Below are 22,185 nucleotides of genomic sequence, written 5' to 3' on the forward strand. Positions count from 1 at the left end.
CGTCACTTTTAACATGCCTATGTAACATGGCTATGTAACTCAAAGAAACAAAATCTATTTGTAAAACACTTGACACAAAGCAACATTTTAAATACACAACTTTCTTCTTAATTTTCTCCTTAAAGCATACTATTCTCTATTTAAATTAAATGAATCTTTTCTCACCTTAGCAAATACTTATTGAGTTTCAAAACAGTCTCAGACACACACCAATTTTTCTTTAGCAGAGCAAAAGGTATGCACTCCAGAAGCTGCAACCAACAATGGCACAGAAATGCTGTAATTCATCACACATATCTCTCATGTCACCCAATCAAAACTCTTCCCTCACTTTTTTCAAATCAACACCCTTCCCCCTCTGCCCTTTCTGCCTTTTTTCCATAGCAACCACCTCCTGAAAGACCTCTCATGTTTGCAAGTTCATACACCAATGCTTCAATTGAACTCTGAACTCTCAGTACACCTGCGTATCCAGTGCAATCTTTCATAAAATGATTTTTTCTTGACCATTCAAATTACATCTTTCAAAGAACTCATCCATGCACCCTAACCTTCTGTTTTCAGCAATCAAAATCCACCAATCACTGCTACTGATTAATTACTACAGAAACTCCACAGTTTTTTTCATTACATACTCCTACTGTTTCAACTGCCATTTCATTACCACACTTCATCTGACTGCAGCAGAACCTCCTCTCACCATGTTTTCTGTCTGGATTGTTGGACATAGTTATATCCACTGGGCTCAAAGGTTTGCTGATAACAGAAATGTACACAACCTCAATCTACAAAATGTGGAAATCAACTGGATTGGCCACAGAGGATTAAGATGTCACCAATTGATACCATTGGTGAAAACCTTTTTGCATTTGCCAAAACCTGACCTGTTAATTGTGCACTGTGGAGGAAATGACTTGGGCACTTTGACTGGGGTAGGTCTGGAAATGCTTTTAAAGGACACCTTTGAGCAATTGATGGCACTATTTCTTCAAACTGCCTTGGTATATTCAAATATATGCCAAAGACAGAAATGGAGGTGGTCAAACGAATTTTGTCCACAAATTGAGAAATCGAGGAAGCATGTAAATAAGTCTGTTTCAGCTTACATGAGAGACCATGGAATGGGCTCCATCTACAACAATAACTTGCGTTACTACTTGCAAGATATCTACAGAGCAGATGGAGTTCACTTCTCAGATGAGGGGAACAGAATTTTCATCCTCAATTTAAGACTGTGCATTGGTACCTACTTGTAGGTACCTACATCAGCCACAGGACCCAAAAGCTCTTTTCAGAGCTACCCTACATCTGATCACTCACAATTATTATTTTACTCTAACTTTTTTCACTAATTTTCACCAAAGTACGCTCCCCGGAGCGCTACCCGGTATGCGCACCGGACGCTAACCGCGCGTAAATTTGAAAAAAAAAAATTTCTTCGCACATATGGGCCTCATCAGCCACCCTCAGAAAACCTAGGGGGTCAGGATACGTCTACCGTGCCCCCTTCTACCCATTCTCAACATTATTTGCCCTCCATCTTGTATCTCAATTCTACCAAAACACAAAATGGAGGACTCCCGTAACGCTGCCGGTTCGCGTACCGGGGCGCGCACCGGGAAGCGCTCGCTCAAAAAAGGTGGGAAAGTAATTCACAGAAAAACCACTGGAGACACTTTCACCAAATATAGATTAGCTCATACTACATACCAATCCCTACCATTTTCACAAATTTGATTGAAATTCCATTTAGCCATTTAGCCTGTAGACCTCTCTAAATACCCTGAGGTAAATTACTTCACAAAACACATCTGAAGTGTTGGATTTGACAACCAATTAAAATGTTACTTTCATTTTCTACTTTTTTTACCTGACATTTGATTGGTTATGTACCTGAATATATATAAAGAAAGAGACAGAAACACAGCCATTTTGACTACTACTTCCTGAACTACATTGCAAGATCATTTTCACTCACAACTTAAACTTGTTTTTAAAAGGTAAGATGTTATTTTATAAATTTGAAAACATTTTCAGATAGTTATATACTATCCCTCTGGAAGAGTTAGACATTGAGAAAGGCTTGTTTATTATAATTATGGATTGATTTAGGTTTCTGTGGTATAATTATGAATTTACTTAGGCTTTTTCACAGGCACTTTTTAATAGTACTACTTCACGCCTCAAAAGTACCTGTCTGAACTTAAACCCAACAGTGCCCTATCTCTACTGATATATTTATTTTTTATGCAAATTTCAGCACAAAAATGGAAGGAGAACAGAACGTTTCCTTTGAAATTGTCCTAGACATGAACAATGAGGAAATCGTTGAACCCATTGACTTGGAATTCATGGATGAATCACGAGACCATGAACTTCTACAATGTGTAGAATCTGTGGATTTCTTACTTCAATATGAGGACGGTCAAATGTGGGAAGTTATGTTCAGTCAAAAAGAAGACATATCGGACAGTCAAATGTTAGACGTTCTATTAAATTTTGAAAAAGAATCAGAAAAATAAAATTATATTTAATAATAAAAATTTGTTTGAGTCTTTAATCATTTTTATATGTAATTCATAAACTAGTACCAAATTGATTATAATGTAAAGTCAGATTTATAGTATACTGTGCACAATCACAAAAATAAATGTATATTTTGATAATCATAAATACTGCTACTTAAATAAAAAAACAAAAAAAATCAACAAAAAGAACAATCAATAAACATACAATATTTAAAAATATCATAGTCTATCATTCTTTTTTCCTTATAGTACGCTCCCCAGACTGCTTCCCGGTGCGCGTACCGGGCGCTCCCCACGCAAAAAAAACAAAAAAATATTTAATTTTTTTTGCCCCGCGGGGCCCTTTTAAAGCCTTCACATCAAACCTAGGGGGTCAGGGAGGTTCTACTATGCCCCCTTATGGTCATTTCCCCCTTTGTTTTGGCCTCCTCTTGTCTCTCGATCCTACCGAGAGACAAGATGGCGGCCGCTCCGGACTGTTTAGAATGTTGACAGACACCGGAGAGCCATTCAGCTTCGCTTCACGAAGTTCCGTTACGCGTCAGGTACGCGAACCGGGGCGCTGCCCGGAGCGCGCTTACAGATATATATATTTTTTTGAACGTTAATTTCTCAAAATCCACTGGAGCACATATATTGAGACCTAGCAAAGGCACATCGGGCTACCAGTCCCTACAATTTTGCCAAGTTTCGTGAAAATCCATTCAGCCATTCGAGCTAAAAGTGAGGCCAACCGCCCTATGGAAAATTGCATGGGAAAAACACGTTTTTTCTCGGCCCCCCCTTGACGAAACCCCCCCCAAATTTTCAGGGGCTGCTCAGAAACAAAATGTGCCATTTTCCTGAAAATTTCAGCCAATTCCGTCCTCAAACGCCAAAGTTATTCGACATAGAATTTTCAAAAATCCCATAGAGAAAAAATCCTAACTATATATACCTACTGGCGACCGCCAGTAGGTAATATATATATATACATACATATATAAACATATATAATCTCTATATCTATATAAATACAAATTTAAATGCATGCATACATATACATATATGCATACAGATGCATGTTATTTACATGAAAGTTTAAAAAACACTAACAAAAGCAAAGCTAAAAAGCCACCTCATTACAAACTGAATGGCTTTAACTTAAACGAGGGCGAGATCTATTGCATTTTCAATGCTTGTTTACTTTGGTTCCATCAAGAAGGCATTCAGATGTGTCACACATTTGCCATAAATTCTGAATGTTAGCACTCTAGTTGCTCATTAGATCACTGTAGTAAAGCTACTGCTCAACAGGGAAGTATGCTGCTGGTATTGAAAGTGCATGTTTCAGTCTGCATGTCAGAATTTTTTTAATGAAATAGAAGAGGATTTGAGAAGTCACTCAAAATGATCCCAATTTTTCTTTCTGAAGCACTAATCATACTTTCTATGGCAAAATGAACCCCCTCATTTTGTTCCTTTTTAAATTAAATGTTTTCAGACTTACCACTTCATTCCAATCAAGATGGTTTCTGGTGTGCCATACTTTTGTCATAAGTAAGACTGTTAGCGCTCTAGTTGTTCTTTAGAACACTCTGGGACATTCTGTCATTGGGCTATACTTGGCCTACTTCTGGGTGATATTTGGGCTACATTTAGGCTCTTTTGTATCTGGTGGCCATCTTGGGAGACTGTATGTCAGAATTTTTTTATGAAATTGAAGAGGATTTGAGAAGTCACTCAAAATGTGCTGTAATTTTTCTTTCTGCAGCACTAATCATACTTTCTATGGCAAAATATACCCCCTCATTTTGTTCCTTTTTAAATTAAATGTTTTAAGAGTTACCACTTTATTCCAATCAAGATGGCTTCAGGAGTGCCATACCTTTGTAATAAGTAGGACTGTTAGCGCTCTAGTTGTTCTTTAGAACACTCTGGGACATTCTGTCATTGGGCTATACTTGGGCTACAACTGGGTGATATTTGGGCTCTTTTGTCTCTGGTGGCCATCTTGGGAGACTGCATGTCAGAATTTTTTAATGAAATTGAAGAGGATTTGAGAAGTCACTCAAAATGTGCCCTAATTTTTCTTTCTGCAGCACTAATAATACTTTCTATGGCATAATATACCCCCTCATTTTGTTCCTTTTTAAATTAAATGTTTTAAGAGTTACCACTTTATTCCCATCATGATGGCTTCAGGTGTGCTATACCTTTGTAATAAGTAGGACTGTTAGCGCTCTAGTTGTTCTTTAGAACACTCTAGGAGGCTGCAGTAGAACACAAAGGAATCAACTGACAGTCTCTGTCCTTGATGGATGTACATGTTTTACTGAGAATGTCAGACTTCATTCTCACATGACTGAGAAAGATAATGTGAATTTACAGAAAATATGCTTTCAGTTTAGCTTATAGATCCCCTTCCAAACCACTGTGGGAAAATCATGAGATATTAGTTTTCTTTCAAACATGATTCATGATATCACGGCAGAAGGCTTTTTCACATGGTAAAATCACCTTAGAACACACCACAATTCCTAAAATGAGTATGGTACCATCAACAAATGATTTATAATGTAACTAACGTCCTAAAACCCTTTATTAACTACAATGCTTTTAATAAGGTGCTATCATGTATATTGGTCCCAAGATGGCTGCCAACACTTCTTGGATGAAGTGCTGACAGCCAATCAGGTCAGATGTGTGGTTAGGCTCCGCCCAGATATATATATGTTTTTGAACCTAAATTACTCAAAATCCACTGGAGCACATATCTTGAGACATAGCAAAGGCACATCGGGCTACCAGTCCCTACAATTTTGCCAAGTTTTGTGGAAATCCATTCAGCCGTTCGGGCTAAAAGTGAGTCCAACCGCCCTATGGAAATTAACATGGGGAAAACACGTTTTGGGACCCCCCTTTTATCTCGGCCCCCGCTTGACGAATCTCCCCCAAACTTTCAGGGAAGGAGCGGAGCACAGCGAGGCAAATTTAAGGAAAATTACAGGCAGATTCCTCAACCGGCGCCAAAGTTATTCCCAATAGAATGTTGCGGATTTCCTATAGAAAACAATCCTAACTATAACTACCTACTGGCGACCGCCAGTAGGTAATATATATATATATATATATTCACTGAAAAAACCATAGGTTATAGACCATATATAGTTAGGAATTTGCATTTACAAATCCTTGAAAATTCAATGAAAAAACCATAGGTTATAGACCATATATAGTTAGGAATTAGCATTTAAAAAACCTTATTTTACTCACACAAAACCATTGAAATTCCATATATAGTTAGTTGTACTAACTATATATCGCGCACCCGCAATCCACTGCTGATCATGTCACATATTACATCATTCATGACATGGTCAGTGACATCACTGATGACATCACTGATGACATCTCAAATGACATCACTGATGACATCACTGATGACAACATCCAGTGACTGTATTTTTCTGTAAAGTTAAAATATGTCTTGAGTGGATGTATAAGTGTCTGGATGAAGGATTTAGTAGGTGCATGACTGACTGTATGAGTGAGTGATTAAATGTGTCTCACTGAGTGCATGGGTTAGTGACTAAACTGTCTTAATTTGTGCATCATTATGTCTGTTGTTCTGTAAACTGCTGCATGTGTTGATCAGTAGCTATATGAGTAACTATATGGGTTATTGATTGGTTGCCCAAGTATTTGTATGGGCGACTGACTGTGTGTGTGGGTGGCTGGGAGGTGTATGACTGTGCATAGATGTGTGAGCAGTTGATTCACTAGATGTATGGGTTCAAAAGTGCATGTGGAAACAGCTGTATGGGCGGTTGACTGTGTGCATGAGTGTATCTCAGTGCTACATGTCAAAGTAAGTACATATGTAAAACACAGTACATGTGAGAGTTGACATATATAAATAACTGTGCATAAGAGCCAGTGAATGTGTGAGTGGCTGTATGGATCATTGTGAACTTGTATCCAGGATTGTATAAGTGAGTAAATATGTGTTAGTATATGTTTGAATAAGTAAGGTGTGTATAACTGTATAGTTGAGGAAATGGAGGTGTGATTGATTGTTTGCATGACTGACTAGATGTGTGTGTAACTTCATGGATGAGTGACAATCTGTGAGTCTGTGTTTACACTGAGTGTATCTAAGGTTATATTAGAGTCTGAAGAGGTTCATCGTATTATCACATGAATGATGTCATCAGTGATGTTATCAGTGATGTCATTTGAGATGTCATCAGTGATGTCATCAATGATGTCATTTGAGATGTCATCATTGATGTCATCAGTGATGTCATTTGAGATGTCATCAGTGATGTCATCAGTGATGTCACTGACCATGTCATGAATGATGTAATATGTGACATGATCAGCAGTGGATTGCGGGTGTGCGATATATAGTTAGTACAACTAACTATATATGGAATTTCAATGGTTTTGTGTGAGTAAAATAAGGTTTTTTAAATGCTAATTCCTAACTATATATGGTCTATAACCTATGGTTTTTTCATTAAATTTTCAAGGTTTTGTAAATACAAATTCCTAACTATATATGGTCTATAACCTATGGTTTTTTCAGTGAATTTCATTGGTTTTTTAAAAGCTAACATCTGTAGCTGTAAAATGTATTCTTCTTTAAATCCAAAAATATATTTTATATGTTTATTAATAATTTTTTTTTTTAATAGTTTTTTTTCTTCGCTCCCGGTTCGCGAACCGGGAAGCTTCCCATTAGCTCACCTTGATGCCGCGACCCAGTCCGCGTACCGGTAAACGTTCCGTTTGCGGAACTGCCGCGTTAGAAATGAACATCGTGACGCGTCGCGGAAGCGCGACATATCACGTTGTCGCGTAATGCGTCTTATGACGCGCCGCGTTAGCGCACCCGGAAGTGCTCCGGTACGCGAACTGAGACGCGAAGCGCAGCTCCCCGGAAGCGATCCGGGCCGCGTCGCGAAAGCGCGACGTATCGCGTTGCCGCGTAATGCGTCATATGACGCGCCGCGTTAGCGCACCCAGAAGTGCTACGGAGCGCGAACCGAGGCGCGAAGAGCAGCGACCCGGAAGCGATCCGGGGCGCGTTCCGCAGCGCGTAACATAAGCGTAACAGGTCATGTGACTTGTTAATACAACTTTTCATTGGTTCATTTCACTTTTGGTTTCATAATGATGTAAGGCTAGGTCAGGTGACCTAAAAATAACACTTTTCATTGGTTTAGAACTATTGTTTTTCCCAAATGATGAAAACCCCTCCTTCTTTCCTCACTCTGACTTTCATCTTTGTGAAAGGAAGACCTTATTTCATACTTGAGCAATGGCTTCAGTAGTTGCTTCAGCTGGTGCACCCCCACCACCACCTCCACCTCCTCATGGGAAGAGAGGACCACCTCCCCAGGTCATCACCAACACAGAGGAGGAAGAGGAAGAACTAGAGGAAGAGGAGAGAGAAGGACCACAGTTCTTGGAAGAGGTGCCCCGGGTTTCCCATAGGAAAGCCTGTTTCATTTGGCAGTTTTTTTCACTCCCTCCAGGGCAGAAGAAAGTAAATGCGAGGTATGTCACCTGCCTCATTTGCAAAGAGAAGTTATCAAGAGGGACTGATAAAAAGTATAGCTATGGGAACTATACCATGCATCGGCACATGAACAGGTGGCATCCATTGAATTACAGCCGGGCAGAGATACGTGACATGCAGGAGAACCCAACAACAACTCCTGTGGCCAGGTCAACTTCTCAAGTATCGTTGTCAGGAGCAGAGGCACGGGAAACCGTGCCAAACATTCAAGAGAACTTTGCACACTTCAAGCTCACCTGTTTGCATTGTGGAGCATTGATTTCCTGTGGAAACATGAGCATAACATTAATAAATGTAGCTTATGAAAATCATAATTGCCCTAAACGCCCCAAAAAATAATTTTTTTTTTGCTCCTGTTGAGCCCTTTTCAATGCCTGTTTTTTGTTGTTTCCCCCCCAAAAAAACCCCAAAAAATATAAAATTGTTCAAAAAATACAAAAAAACAAAAAATTTTCAAAAAAATATATATATATAAAACAACAAAAACATTAAAAAAAAGTTATTTTCAGAACTACCTCCCCTTTCAAAAAAATTTGCTAGAATGTTTAGCACTCTGGCAAGCTCTATTTCTTTTAGTTCGCTTCCCAGTTCGCTTCCCGGTTCGCGAACCGGGAGCGAACCAAAAAATATAAAAAAAAAAAAAAAGAAGAGTAAGTTTAAGGAAAGTAAACAGAGAGTGATGTTAAAAGAAAGACAGCTATAGGGAGTAAACCAGAGATACTGTTTAATAGATCTATTTACCGAAGAAAAGATTTAAGAGGGTATAATTGTGAAAAACAAAATAGATAAGGAAGTGAAAGAAAAAAAAGAGAGTAGAACAATAACAAAGAAGAGTTTCTTGGACAATGTGAGTGAATGTTCAAACTCAGAGTAAAACATGTGGAATAACAGAGAGAAAAAACAGAAAACAAAAAAGAAAAAATAACAGAAAAAGATTCATTGAAACAGCAAAGAAATGTAAATAACATAGAGCCATATCATCAACATAGGCAATAAAAGTTTTGCAGCTTTTATCGGCAGAAATGTGTCGCTAAAGCCGCTTTTGCGGCGGAAAACTGCCGCTAAAACAACTTTTGCAACACTTTTCTGCCAATAAAAACAGCAATAATTTTATTGGCTGTGTTGATAATATGCCCCTTAGTGTGCTTCAACTACACAGAAGAAGCATAATGAACAAGTAGTGAAAGAGTGATCAGTCAAAGACACTAAGAGTAATAGAGACGGAGTGAGTGAACAAGAGTGAGGAACTATGAGAAGAGAGGGACTGAGAAAAGGAGTGGAAGGAGTAGAGTAAGTAGGTAATAGAGAAAGGAATGAGGAAAGTAGCAAAGGCAGGAAACTGAGGGTTAAAGAAATGAAGCTGTCAAACTACTAGTAGGTGAATGTGATAGAAATGTAACGAAAAGAGTACAAAACATTTACCTTATAATTGTCATTAACTTACTCACTTTTTGTTTTTATACTTTCAATCTGTGAAAGAGAGAACAAACATTTGAAAAATATTAAAACATGTATTTAAAAATTAGAAAAGACAAGGGAAAACATTGAAGGACAAACAGTTTTTCAACAACTTTGACACTTACAGAAGCTTCTGCTTCTCCAGGCCCCGTACACAGTCCTAAAGATATACATTTTAAACTAACAGTATCTTGATGCAGATGAAGTGAGGCCTATCTTAAAAAATGGTGCATCTTTTGTACAGCTGTTGTTTCACAAAAGTGTCGCAAGACACTAACATTTTAAATGTTTGTTTCAGGATGCCAAAAAGATGTGTCCTATCCAGAGGTTTGTTTGAGGTGAGGCCTACTCAGGGTTCCAAATGAAATTTCGAGTTGTTGAAGAATACAGAAGAGATAATACATGTGAAGGCCTACCAATGAAGTAAGTCATGTCCACTTCACTCTTGAACAAAGGCCAGACCTCTTCTGTGTCCGTGGACAGACCTAAACTTCATCTGCACAATGTCATTCGTAAACTTAGGAAACACAGGTGATGTAATTGAAAAATGTGGAGTTTCTTTTCCTCATTTCACAATCACATCACCTGTGTTGCCTATGCTAAGGTATCTCATAGTGCAGATGTAGTGCAGCATATTAAACAGTACCCAGAAGTGCACCACTGCATGCAACAACTTTGACACTTACAAAAGCTTCAGCTTCTGCATGCCCCCTACACAGTGCTAATTATATACATTTTAAACTGATGGTATCTTGCTGGAGATGAACTGAAATCTATCTTGCAACATAGTGCATCTTTTACACAAAAGTAACCCACAGCGGAGCAAAAGAGGCGCACGGCCATCATAAATCTGACCCTAACATTTTAATTCATAGTTTCAAGATGCCGATAAGGTGTAACCTATTCACAGATTTGTTTCAGGTAAGTCCTACTCAGAGTTGCAGATGAAATTTAGGTTTGTTGAAGAATACAGAGGAGAAAATACATGAGCAGGCCTACCAACCAAGTGTGTCATGTCCACTGCACTCTTGAACAAATGTCAGACCTCCTCTGTCTCCAGGAACAGGCCTAAACCTCATCTACACAATGTGATGTGTAATGTTAGGAAACACAGGTAATATAATTGAAAAACGTGCAATTTATTTTGCTCATTCCACAATCATATCACCTGTGTTTCCTTTGCTTAGGTATCTCATTGTGGAAATGTAGTCTATCATATGAAAGACTACGTAGAATATGAGCACTGTATGCAACAACTTTGACACTTACAGAAGCCTCACCTTCTCCATGCCTCCTACACAGTTCTACATGTACATCATAAATGCAAACAGTACAGAATTAATTATACATGTTAAATGGTTTATTTTTGCTGTTCTCAGAATGTATCAAATTTCACTAAAAACAGTGACTTGAAGGTATTCATCATATAACAGCGGGGAAAAAAAATGATTGTGTTTAAAAAACCCATACAACATAACAAATCAGAATTCAGAACTCCTTAAAGTTAACTTACTTTCCATGACGTCGAAGGATGTCCTATGAACAGCTTACACTCTGTTGTGCTGTTATTACTTTCAGACCGCCACTTTCTGAAAGAAAACCTCCATCGTTTTGAAAAACATGTTACATACAATAAATGACTTCTCGCTCTCTACCACACGTTTCCACAAGGCCAAATCGTGTCAGAGCCATTTATAACTCTTGGAATTCTTGTAAGCCAATCTCGTCATGTTGTATTTCCGCAACTTTCACAATTAAAATGTTGAAGATCATTTTCACAATCCTGGACTAGTAATATCTTCCCCTTCTTGCTCAGTCATGTTCTACATTTCCTATGACACTGATACTGCTTACTATGAAGCAGACTTACACTACCTCTATGACTACTACAATTATTTAATTCTCTACATCACTTTTAATCACAAAGCAATGTAAAACAGTAGACAGCATTGCAGACTTACATTCCCTCTACTCTATGTTTTGATTGGCTGCTTCAATTAGCTTATAAAAAGAAACAGTTTTTCTGAACTCATTCAAAGTGCACTTATTTCTCCATGACGTCCAGTCTTATGGTTAGAAGTTATGTCTCTGAACTACACTTATCCTCAAGGCCAAATCGTGTAGGAGCCATTAGAACTTCTTGAAATTCCTCAGAGCACATCCCGAGATTCTTTCCCTAAAATTTTGGTTTTAAAAACACCAGGTAAGAGTTTTTAAGGTCATACAGCAATTTTTTTTTGAAAATTAAAACAGAATCATTGAAGAATGACCAGCCATTTCTAGACTTTAAATAAGCTGTGTAATGTCCTGATGTTATTGAAGGACCATCATGATATATAATTGCTGCAGTTACAAAAGTCCTTCCTGATATTGACAACTGTGAAGCCACAACATTTTTAATTAAAGTTGTCAATTTTGTTCCATCAGGCCTACATCGTTGGAACATTAAAATGACATACTGGCCATATGTTCGTATAAATAATGTGGACATCATTTCAGATTTACATTGGCTACACTCCATGTTGTGATCAGCTGCTTTTACTAGCTTATTAAAGGAGACTGATTTACTGTCTGGCAAAGTTAAATATATAAATCTTTCTGAGTCTACACTAGTAGTACTTGATACCCTACAGTTCTCGCAGTCATGCTGCCATTGATAAGAAAGCCCAAACAGCTGATCTACATCTACACCTTCAGCATGCAATACATCAAGCATATACATTAAAAACTCCTGACAATCTTGCTGAATATTTTGAGAGAATTGTGTTTGGCCTGAACATCTGTCTAACAGATTTCGAATTTCAGACACACTTTCTATGTTTGTTCTATCAGTGCTACATTTTTCTAAGACAGAATTTAACAAACTGCAAAATCTTTGATCAGAATTGACCACAATCTCTTCTTTTACATTTTCTAGAGAAAACAAAACATTAACCATCACATTAGCATAGCAGTTGACACCAGAACTGTTTTCAAATTGAAAACCAACAACATCTCCAACAGAATCCTTTTTGTTTCTGCTTATAATTTCAGGTTCATCGACTTTTCGTCTTTTTGCTACAACCTCCCCAGTATTGGTCACATTTCTTCGTTTCCGGCCTACCACACGTTTCTCAAACAAAGTATATTGAGGCAAATGTGGCGCATACTCTCTTCTTAACCTATTGTATTCCTTAACACAATCTAGATCCGCACAAATGTTTGTGACATCACACTCAATCAAGTACAATCCCGATAAAGTTCTAACTCGTGACAATGCCACATATGTCATACCCTCCTTGAACACAGAACTGCCAATATTCACCAATGCACTGTCTACACTTAAACCTTGCGATTTATGGATTGTCACCGCATATGCCAAGCAAACAGGAAACTGCTTACGGCGAACATATAAGTCTTTTACAAGCAAAAATCTAGCAGAACAACGACCAATTAGCTGTACTTCCTCAATGCCATCAAATTTAATTTTTAAAAATTCAATTCCATCTCTATTTCTGTATTTTACAAAATCAACAACATTACCCATTGATCCATTTACCAGACCTCTTTCAACATGTAAATTCCTTCTTAAAATTATACGGCAGTTCAAGCACACATTCAGAGTCTTTTCAAAACCTGCAGTTTTAGATATACTCTTCTCTAATGAATCCAATTTTGTTTTCAAATTCTCAGACAAAATAATTGTTGATCCCATGTGCTCTACTCTGTCAATAGCTTCCAGTTTCACAATCTCTTGCTTTTCTAAATGCAACATTTTGTTGTTGAATTTGGCACATTCTGCAAGAGTTGGCATCAAACATATTCCAGATTTGTTCTCAGTAATTTTCTGAAAAATATTCTCAGGCACAACATCTTGTTCTGGATATAAATTTGACAGTAATCGTGCATGTAAAGCTTCTTTCCCATGCTCGGTCACTTTTCCAATTCTAACATCTTGTAGAATAGTCTTGTAAACTTCATCCTTCGCCTGACGCATATTTTCATGCAGTTCAGCATAATTGAAGTTTAACCAAATATTGACGTTGCCAATGCTCCCTAGGCACTTCCTGGTATCTTCATGCGTGAGCATTTTGAACACAGGTTGCCCTTTCACTGGTGTCAGCTGCAGAAGATCTCCGAAAACAATGATGTGTTTGCCACCAAATAACACATCATACTCTGTTTTGAGAACTTCTTGCATTCTCAAATGCACAAAAGCAAGCATGACATTGGAAACCATGCTTACTTCGTCAATGATAAGAAGTTTCATTTTCCTCAAGACTCTTGAAACTTCACAACAAGCATCTCCAGATAGCTTGTGATATTGTAATTTGTTGTCATGCTCCACTGGCAGCATCAGTAAACGATGTAAAGTAATCCCTTTAATGTTATGTGCTGCCAGTCCAGTTGGAGCGGTGACAACACAAGACAGCGATGACTCTGTCCTTTCCTGCAAATAACATGAAATTGCTTTAATAAGGAAACTTTTTCCAGTTCCCGCTTCTCCACTCACGTACAGTCGGACAGGCCTCAACGACGTACATGAGCACTCTTTCTTGTCATGACTTAATCCATGATCAATTTGCATGGTAACTTCGTCATATATTTTCCTCTGCTCAACGTTGAGTTGTCTTTCCAACTCTTCTAAGTTAACCGCATCCTCCTGAGCATGTGCCATGGCTCTTTCCACTTCATTCATAGCAGTGGCAGCTTCATTTTCGATAACAGGTCCTCCTAGTGGATCCTGACTCAATGAAGCAGAACTCTGACTGTCCTGAGAACTGTCTCTGGCAATCTCGGCTGCAATCGTTGCTTCCTGCTCGATTTCCACATTCAACATTTCTACATATTTGGGAAAAGCAGGACATTCTATGGTCTCCTTGGCGGCATTGAAAGAGTCTTCGTAACAGAGGAAATCTCCAAGCAGTTCCTCTTCTGCACGCCAAGGCTTGAAAAGTTGCAAAAGTGCTAAATAGAAAAACTCCTTTTTTTCAGGAGATTCGCCACACAATTTTCGATGGTTTATCAAGTGGCATTTTCTTTGCTTGACCAGACATCCCTCACTTCCTATTACAGCATACACTCCTTTCTCAGTATCTTCTTTGATGTTCCTCTTGAATATGTAATTTTGAAGAACCTCATACAGACAAACATTCTCGAGGTGACTGCTTCGATTTGGATAATATGTATCCAACATGTTTGTCTTCAAAATGTCGGTACTGTTTGGCTCCTTTTCCGCCAAATACTCAATTTCCTGCACAGGTTTGAGAACTCGATTACGCGTTGCAGCAAGACCAAGACTCGCCCAAACAATACTCCTGGACTTGGCATAGAGACTTGCTGAAGACAACCGGTCAGAACATTCGTAAGCTCCGATTTCTCGATGCGACAACATCTTCAGACTGAAACTGTACAACTTCTTGCTGAGGCTCTTTTCATGGGAAATGTCCTCCCACATATCCTTCAATTCTGTCTTCTCTTTTTTGGTGATGTAAGATGTCACATACCAAGCCACAGCCATACAGTTATCAGCCACAAACTGTATATCCATGTTAGCATTCCACATGGACAAAATCACCGGGTTGTAGTCGTTGATGTACTTAGACTCTTTGTTCCTCTTCAAATTGTATGTGTTTTTAGGTGATTTCTTCATCACATTATGTCGCAGCGAAGACATCAAACTGTTCACTCTTCCTTTAGAAATCACCGGTCGTGGAAAGCCGAAACGACATTTGGTGTAGAACTTGTCTTTGTTTCGGAATTTACGACGACAGTACTTTCCACATCGATGGCTTTGGAAACGTAGAACTTTTTCTCTTAGGCTTTTCTTCTCCTTTGCGTTTGGAACAGCACACGTAGAATACTGTTGGATGAAACTCATCACTGAGTCTTCTGGATCCGTTCCAAATTTAGGTGCATCCTTGATCCACAGCAACATATGTATATGAGGAGCACCTCTTGCTTGGTACTCCTTTCTCCAGAAGAAATCCAACACCTCTCCAAGAGGTGGATTCTTCTTATTCATGATGAAAGACATCATAGCTTCAAATCTATGATTGAAGTACCTACATACATTGACTGGATCCAAAGAGCACAGTTCTCCGGGTGTCTTGAATTCGATGTTTTCTACGTTAGCATTTGCCTCTCGTAGAAATTTAAGTAAGTCTTCCCAGCCATACTCGGCACAGCTCAGAGTGAGGAACCATGTGGGAGTTCCTAAGTTCCTCAGCATACATTTTAAATCACCATGACGACGGTACCAGTACTCATTAGTACCACGCTGACACGCCATGAGATTAATCAGGTGAGAATCCAAAATACTGTCTTGGACATTGACTTTATCCATAAAGTCACTTGCCGAGATGTTTTGCATGTGTATACCACTTTTCAAGATGTGGTTCACTGCATATGACAGTCCAGACAGATCGCTTTCAAACAGGAGATGAAACAAATAAGGAATGCATTGTCGAAACCTAGCATCTCCTGCATACAATCGCAAAGTCCGGTATTCAGAAGCAGGAATTTGATGAGGTCGCTCATCATATCTTCCTTCCTGACCTGTTGGAAAAAGCTGTGGGAAACACCGAGCTTCCAAACTTTCCTCCCAAACCCTAATGGGACTCCCTTTGGCTTGTTTCATTTGAAACAACTCAATAGCATTCCCCATGACTTCCTTGGAATGCAAAGGATGAACACTATAATGTTCATATATTTCTTCACTAGTAGAGGGTTCTACTTTCTCAATTTGACCAGCACACAAATCACTATCCTCTTCCTCACTTACTTCCTCTTCTGCAACATATACATTCTTATAGTATTTATTATTTTTTTTCAAATACAATGTTGCCTTTTTAACTTTCCTAACATCCACTAAATCTTGCCATATTTCCTTATTCTTTGTCGGAACCCCATTAACTAAGATAACCAGAGGTTCCTCTTCCACTTTTTCTACTCCAATTGTGTTAATGCTTTTCTTCAAATCTAGAGGCAAATAAACAACTCTTCCCTTTAATCCTCTCTGTAAATCTGATGGAGGCAATTTCCCTGTCTTTGGCTCCATTCTTACAATAGCCTGAAAGGGATGGATACTTTGAATCAAAATAGATTCATAAGTATTTAAATCCTTCAATTCAGAAGGAATCTCAACCAATTCCAGATTATTATGAACTGCTCTAGCAGGCATCTGGTTTTGATTTAATTTATTACAACAATAAGTACACACACGTTGATCCAATCCCAAATCAAAACAATTTTCTACCATCAAGTATGTTGCGAAATCCTTCTATTAACTATTATTTTCCCTTTCACTTTTTGCATATAAATCCACTAACTTAGTCTGATTCTTATAATAAGTGCGTCGACAACACACACAAGTGAAATTTGGCCTCTCACTTGATTTGACCTGAAACGTCGCAATTTCCCTCTCGAAATTATCTGTACTGGAAACCTGTACACTATCTTCCACATTACCCGCTTCTTCTTGGTCAATTTACTTCCAAAGTAACAAAACTCAATGTCTTCACATATATTCTTCACATCTATTTCAGAACCATGCAAAAGAGCAGCGCATAATTGTTTAAGCATAATTGCTGGACTCTTAGCATAATACAACATTCTAACTAATTTCCTCACTTTATTATGATGCACTGCTAGCATCCTGGAAAGACAAGCCAGTGAATGACCATGCAAACCTGTCACTTCTCTCACTCTGCAAGGATCTAATTCTTGCAACAACTTCATTTTCTGCTTCAAACTTTTCCTATTAAATGACCGTACAAAATCACAAAGCAAATTGATGGAATCCTGTCGCACACTGCAAATACTACTACACTTCCAGGTGTACACAGGACCCTTAGTATGTCTTCCTAAAACCTCATTACCTAACACCTCTTCTGCCTCTGTTGTCACAAGTTTTTCTTTTTCAACTGGACAACCATCTTTCACTTCATAAGCTCGACCACTGGTGTCAACTGCATGCACCAAATCATTATCCTGGAAATAACTCTCCTCATTAAAAAATGCCTCACAGCTTGAACTATGCGTCCATTCTCCAGAAAAAACTTCACAAAAATTACTACGATTAACTATTCTCTTCCATCTACTATTTCTTTTGAAATCATAAATTGCCTTGTTTAGCTTCCTAATTCTATTGATTATCAAAATAAATAACTTACGTTTAATTTCAAATGCCTGATCAATAACTTTCTCAACTTTTTTTTTTCTCTTATAAAAAACCACTTTCTGTTGACCTTTCTTAATATTTTTTAACAAATTGCCAATTATCCTGTTGCGGAACATTCGTTTACGAATGTCTCTAAACTGTTGTTTCCTTCTACTATCATGCACAGAGTTATCTCTTGCTCTAGCAGTAACATTTTTCATTGGCCTTTCCTTTCCTTTCCGTTTGAATTGCTTCTCTTTTTCTGGACTGAAACATTTTCTGTAGTAATATTTTTTTTACTACAGATATTTCTTATGAATGTTTTTGTACTCTTACCCGGTGCTTTCTTGGTGACTTGACAAATCTTTTTGTTAGAGGACTGCTGCTTTTTTTCATTAACCTGCTGTCTTTGACGTTTTGCAGCCTTTCTCAGTCTTTCTTTGGTTGGCATGGTGAAATCTTGAAATGATCTGCAGTTGAATCTGTGGTAAAATATATGAAAAAATGTTATTAACCACTATTACCCAACAGTAAATCAATAACAGTAATCAAAAACTTAAAACACTACTTGACATTTTTACATAGAAGATTTTTTAGTCCTTGGCAAATTTAGAATACAGAAATAGCAGAAAAGAAATGGAATTTATATTCATTTTACCTGTGCTATTTTATATGTGAATCTGATCTAATTTTATGAGCATATTTTAATATTTTATTGAAGACACTACACATAACCTGTTTTTGAAGGTGTCTTTATTTTTAAATTAAACGGTTTACATTTTTACTTTTTATTTATTATACATTTTTAAAATAAATGTTTATAGTTCCATAGGCTCAAGCACGTCAGCTTCCCATCCTATGTCATATAATTCTGACAAATCTGCATCCTCATCACGTTCTTCTTCATCCTCAGGATTTAAATCATCCAAGGGATCAACATCCACTGATGTTTCAATTACGAGTTCAATGATGAGGTCGAAATCAACTGATTGCTGATTGTCGCTCATGTTGATGTTGTCTTTATCTTTAAAGAAAGATAACAACAATGAGATGTTGCAGAGTAAGAGACAAATCTCAGAGATTATAATAGTAAAATTGTTTAACAAGAGTAACATTTTGCAGCTATTATTTAGCCATGTCCAGCGATGCTGAGCAGGTGAAGCCTATGTCTAATTTTTCACTGAACAGGACTCATCTCTTCTTAACCTTGGATAAGCCTCACCGACTCTGTGTCCCCTGCACATACTTAAATGTAAAGGGGCAGATTTATGTTAACTGGCACATCCCCAGGCATGCACCAGTTAACGTGCACCGCTGCTCTGCCATCCATGGTGTGCCGCATTTACAATCAGATAGGAGAAAGCTGCGTCAAAACCCTGCGCCTGCTTGAAGCAGGCATAGGTCTTGACGCAACATTGTGGAGATGGGGCACCCCTGAGCGTTGCTGGAGCTGCATCGCACTTGCGATACAACTCCAGCAATGCGCCACCTTAACGGCACAGATGCGTCACGCATCTGTGCCATTTTTGCCCCATGCTGCGCCGCATTGTAAATGCAGCACACCATGGGTGGCGGAACAGCGGCACAGGATGACTGGCACATCCCTGGTGATGCGCCAGTCATCATAAATCTATCCCTAAGCTTCTTATCTTGTTAGAGATAAACTGCCATATGTATCATCAAAATATTTTGCATTTCCTAAATAGCGAATTTTAAGGAATAAATAGCTATTCTTTACCATTCCTAATTTGCGATGAGCAAATTGCTAATTGCAAATTACTCATTCATTTCCATGGGCCAGGAGGCCCATAGGAATGAAGGTGCAATTTGCGATTAGCAATTAGCTCATCGCAAATTAGGAATTTTTCCAAAGGTGCAGGGGTGTCTCAAGAACATCCTGCTGCACCCCTGAAAAAGAAATTTGGGGGCATATGGCGCACATACATGCCCTAAGGGCATGTATGGGTATCATATGGCACCTTTTGTTTTTTTGAAAAAAAGCTTTTTGAAAAGAATTCGCAAATTACCACCAACTAGAAGTTGGTGGTAATTTGCAAATCCTTAATGGCATTTTTTGCATATTTTTTGTTTGATACATTGCATTTAAGGAATCGCAAAATTTGCAAATCCTTAAGTGCAATCGCAAAATAAGGAATAGCAAATTTTGCTATTCCTTATTTTGCATCAAACTTGTTTGATACATACCATTTGTCTAATTAGCATTCGCAAAGGCCAAAATTCGCAGAATTTTGGCCTTTGCGAATGCTAATTAGCTTGATACATATGGCCCCAAGTGAGGCCTGTCTTGCAACATGGTGCATCTTTTGCATCACTGCTGCATCGGTTTCATGTGGCACGTTTTTTTTACACCATGACACATCTGCCTAAATGCATCAATTTGTAATTTTGTCGCCTCATAGCAAATCTTTTGAACCGCCGCTGCATCAGAAAAGTGACCAAAGTGGCGCAAAAGAGGCATACACCTATCATAAATCTGTCCCTAGCATTTTAAATGATTAATTCAGGATGACGATAAGGTGTGGCCTATCCAGAGGTTTGTTTAAGGTGAGGCCTACTCAGGATTGCAGATGAAAGTTACACTTGATGAAGAATACAGAGGAGATAATACATGTAAAGGTCTACCAATGAAGTAAGTGATGTCCACTTCATTGCGCCAGTCATCATAAATGTATCCCTAAGCTTCTTATCTTGTTAGACATGAACCGCCATATGTATCATCAAACTATTTTGCATTTCCTAAATAGCGAATTTTAAGGAATAAATAGCGATTCTTTACCATTCCTAATTTGCGATGAGCAAATTGCTAATTGCAAATTATCCATTCATTTCCATGGGCCAGGAGGCCCATAGGAATGAAGGTGCAATTTGCGATTAGCAATTAGCTCATCACAAATTAGGAATTTTTCCAAGGGTGCAGGGGTGTCTCAAGAACACCCTGCTGCACCCCTGAAAAAGAAATTTGGGGGCATATGGCGCACATACATGCCCTAAGGGCATGTATGGGCGACATATGGCACCTTTTGTTTTTTGGAAAAAAAGCTTTTTGAAAAGAATTCGCAAATTACCACCAACTAGAAGTTGGTGGTAATTTGCAAATCCTTAATGGCATTTTTTGCATATTTTTTGTTTGATACATTGCATTTAAGGAATCGCAAAATTTGCAAATCCTTCAGTGCAATCGCAAAATAAGGAATAGCAAATGTTGCTATTCCTTATTTTGCATCAAACTTGTTTGATACATACCATTTGTCTAATTATCTTTCGCAAAAGTCGAAATTCACAGAATTTCGGCCTTTGCAAATGCTAATTAGCTTCATACATATGGCCCCAAGTGAGGCCTGTCTTGCAACATGGTGCATCTTTTGCATCACTGCTGCATCAGTTTCATGTGGCACGGTGTTTTTTACACCATGACACATCTGCCTAAATGCATCAATTTGTAATTTTGTCGCCTCATAGCAAATATTTTGCACCGCCGCTGCATCACAAAAGTGACGCACAGTGGCGCAAAAGAGGCATACACCTATCATAAATCTGTCCCTAGCATTTTAAATGATTAATTCAGGATGACGATAAGGTGTGGCCTATCCAGAGGTTTGTTTAAGGTGAGGCCTACTCAGGATTGCAGATGAAAGTTACGCTTCATGAAGAATACAGAGGAGATAATACATGTAAAGGTCTACCAATGAAGTAAGTGATGTCCACTTCATTGCGCCAGTCATCATAAATGTATCCCTAAGCTTCTTATCTTGTTAGAGATGAACCGCCATATGTATCATCATACTATTTTGCATTTCCTAAATAGCGAATTTTAAGGAATAAATAGCGATTCTTTACCATTCCGAATTTGCGATGAGCAAATTGCTAATTGCAAATTACCCATTCATTTCCATGGGCCAGGAGGCGCATAGGAATGAAGGTGCAATTTGCGATTAGCAATTAGCTCATCGCAAATTAGGAATTTTTCCAAAGGTGCAGGGGTGTCTCAAGAACACCCTGCTGCACCCCCTGAAAAAGAAATTTGGGGGCATATGGCGCACATACATGCCCTAAGGGCATGTATGGGCGTCATATGGCACCTTTTGTTTTTTGAAAAAAAAGCTTTTTGAAAAGAATTCGCAAATTACCAGCAACTAGAAGTTGGTGGTAATTTGCAAATCCTTAATGGCATTTTTTGCATATTTTTTGTTTGATACATTGCATTTAAGAAATCACAAAATTTGCAAATCCTTCAGTGCAATCGCAAAATAAGGAATAGCAAATTTTGCTATTCCTTATTTTGCATCAAACTTGTTTGATACATACCATTTGTCTAATTATCTTTCGCAAAAGTCGAAATTCACAGAATTTCGGCCTTTGCAAATGCTAATTAGCTTCATACATATGGCCCCAAGTGAGGCCTGTCTTGCAACATGGTGCATCTTTTGCATCACTGCTGCATCAGTTTCATGTGGCACGGTGTTTTTTACACC

This window comes from Lissotriton helveticus, chromosome 4_1 (genome assembly GCF_964261635.1).
Source record: "Lissotriton helveticus chromosome 4_1, aLisHel1.1, whole genome shotgun sequence".
Lineage (NCBI taxonomy): Eukaryota > Metazoa > Chordata > Amphibia > Caudata > Salamandridae > Lissotriton > Lissotriton helveticus.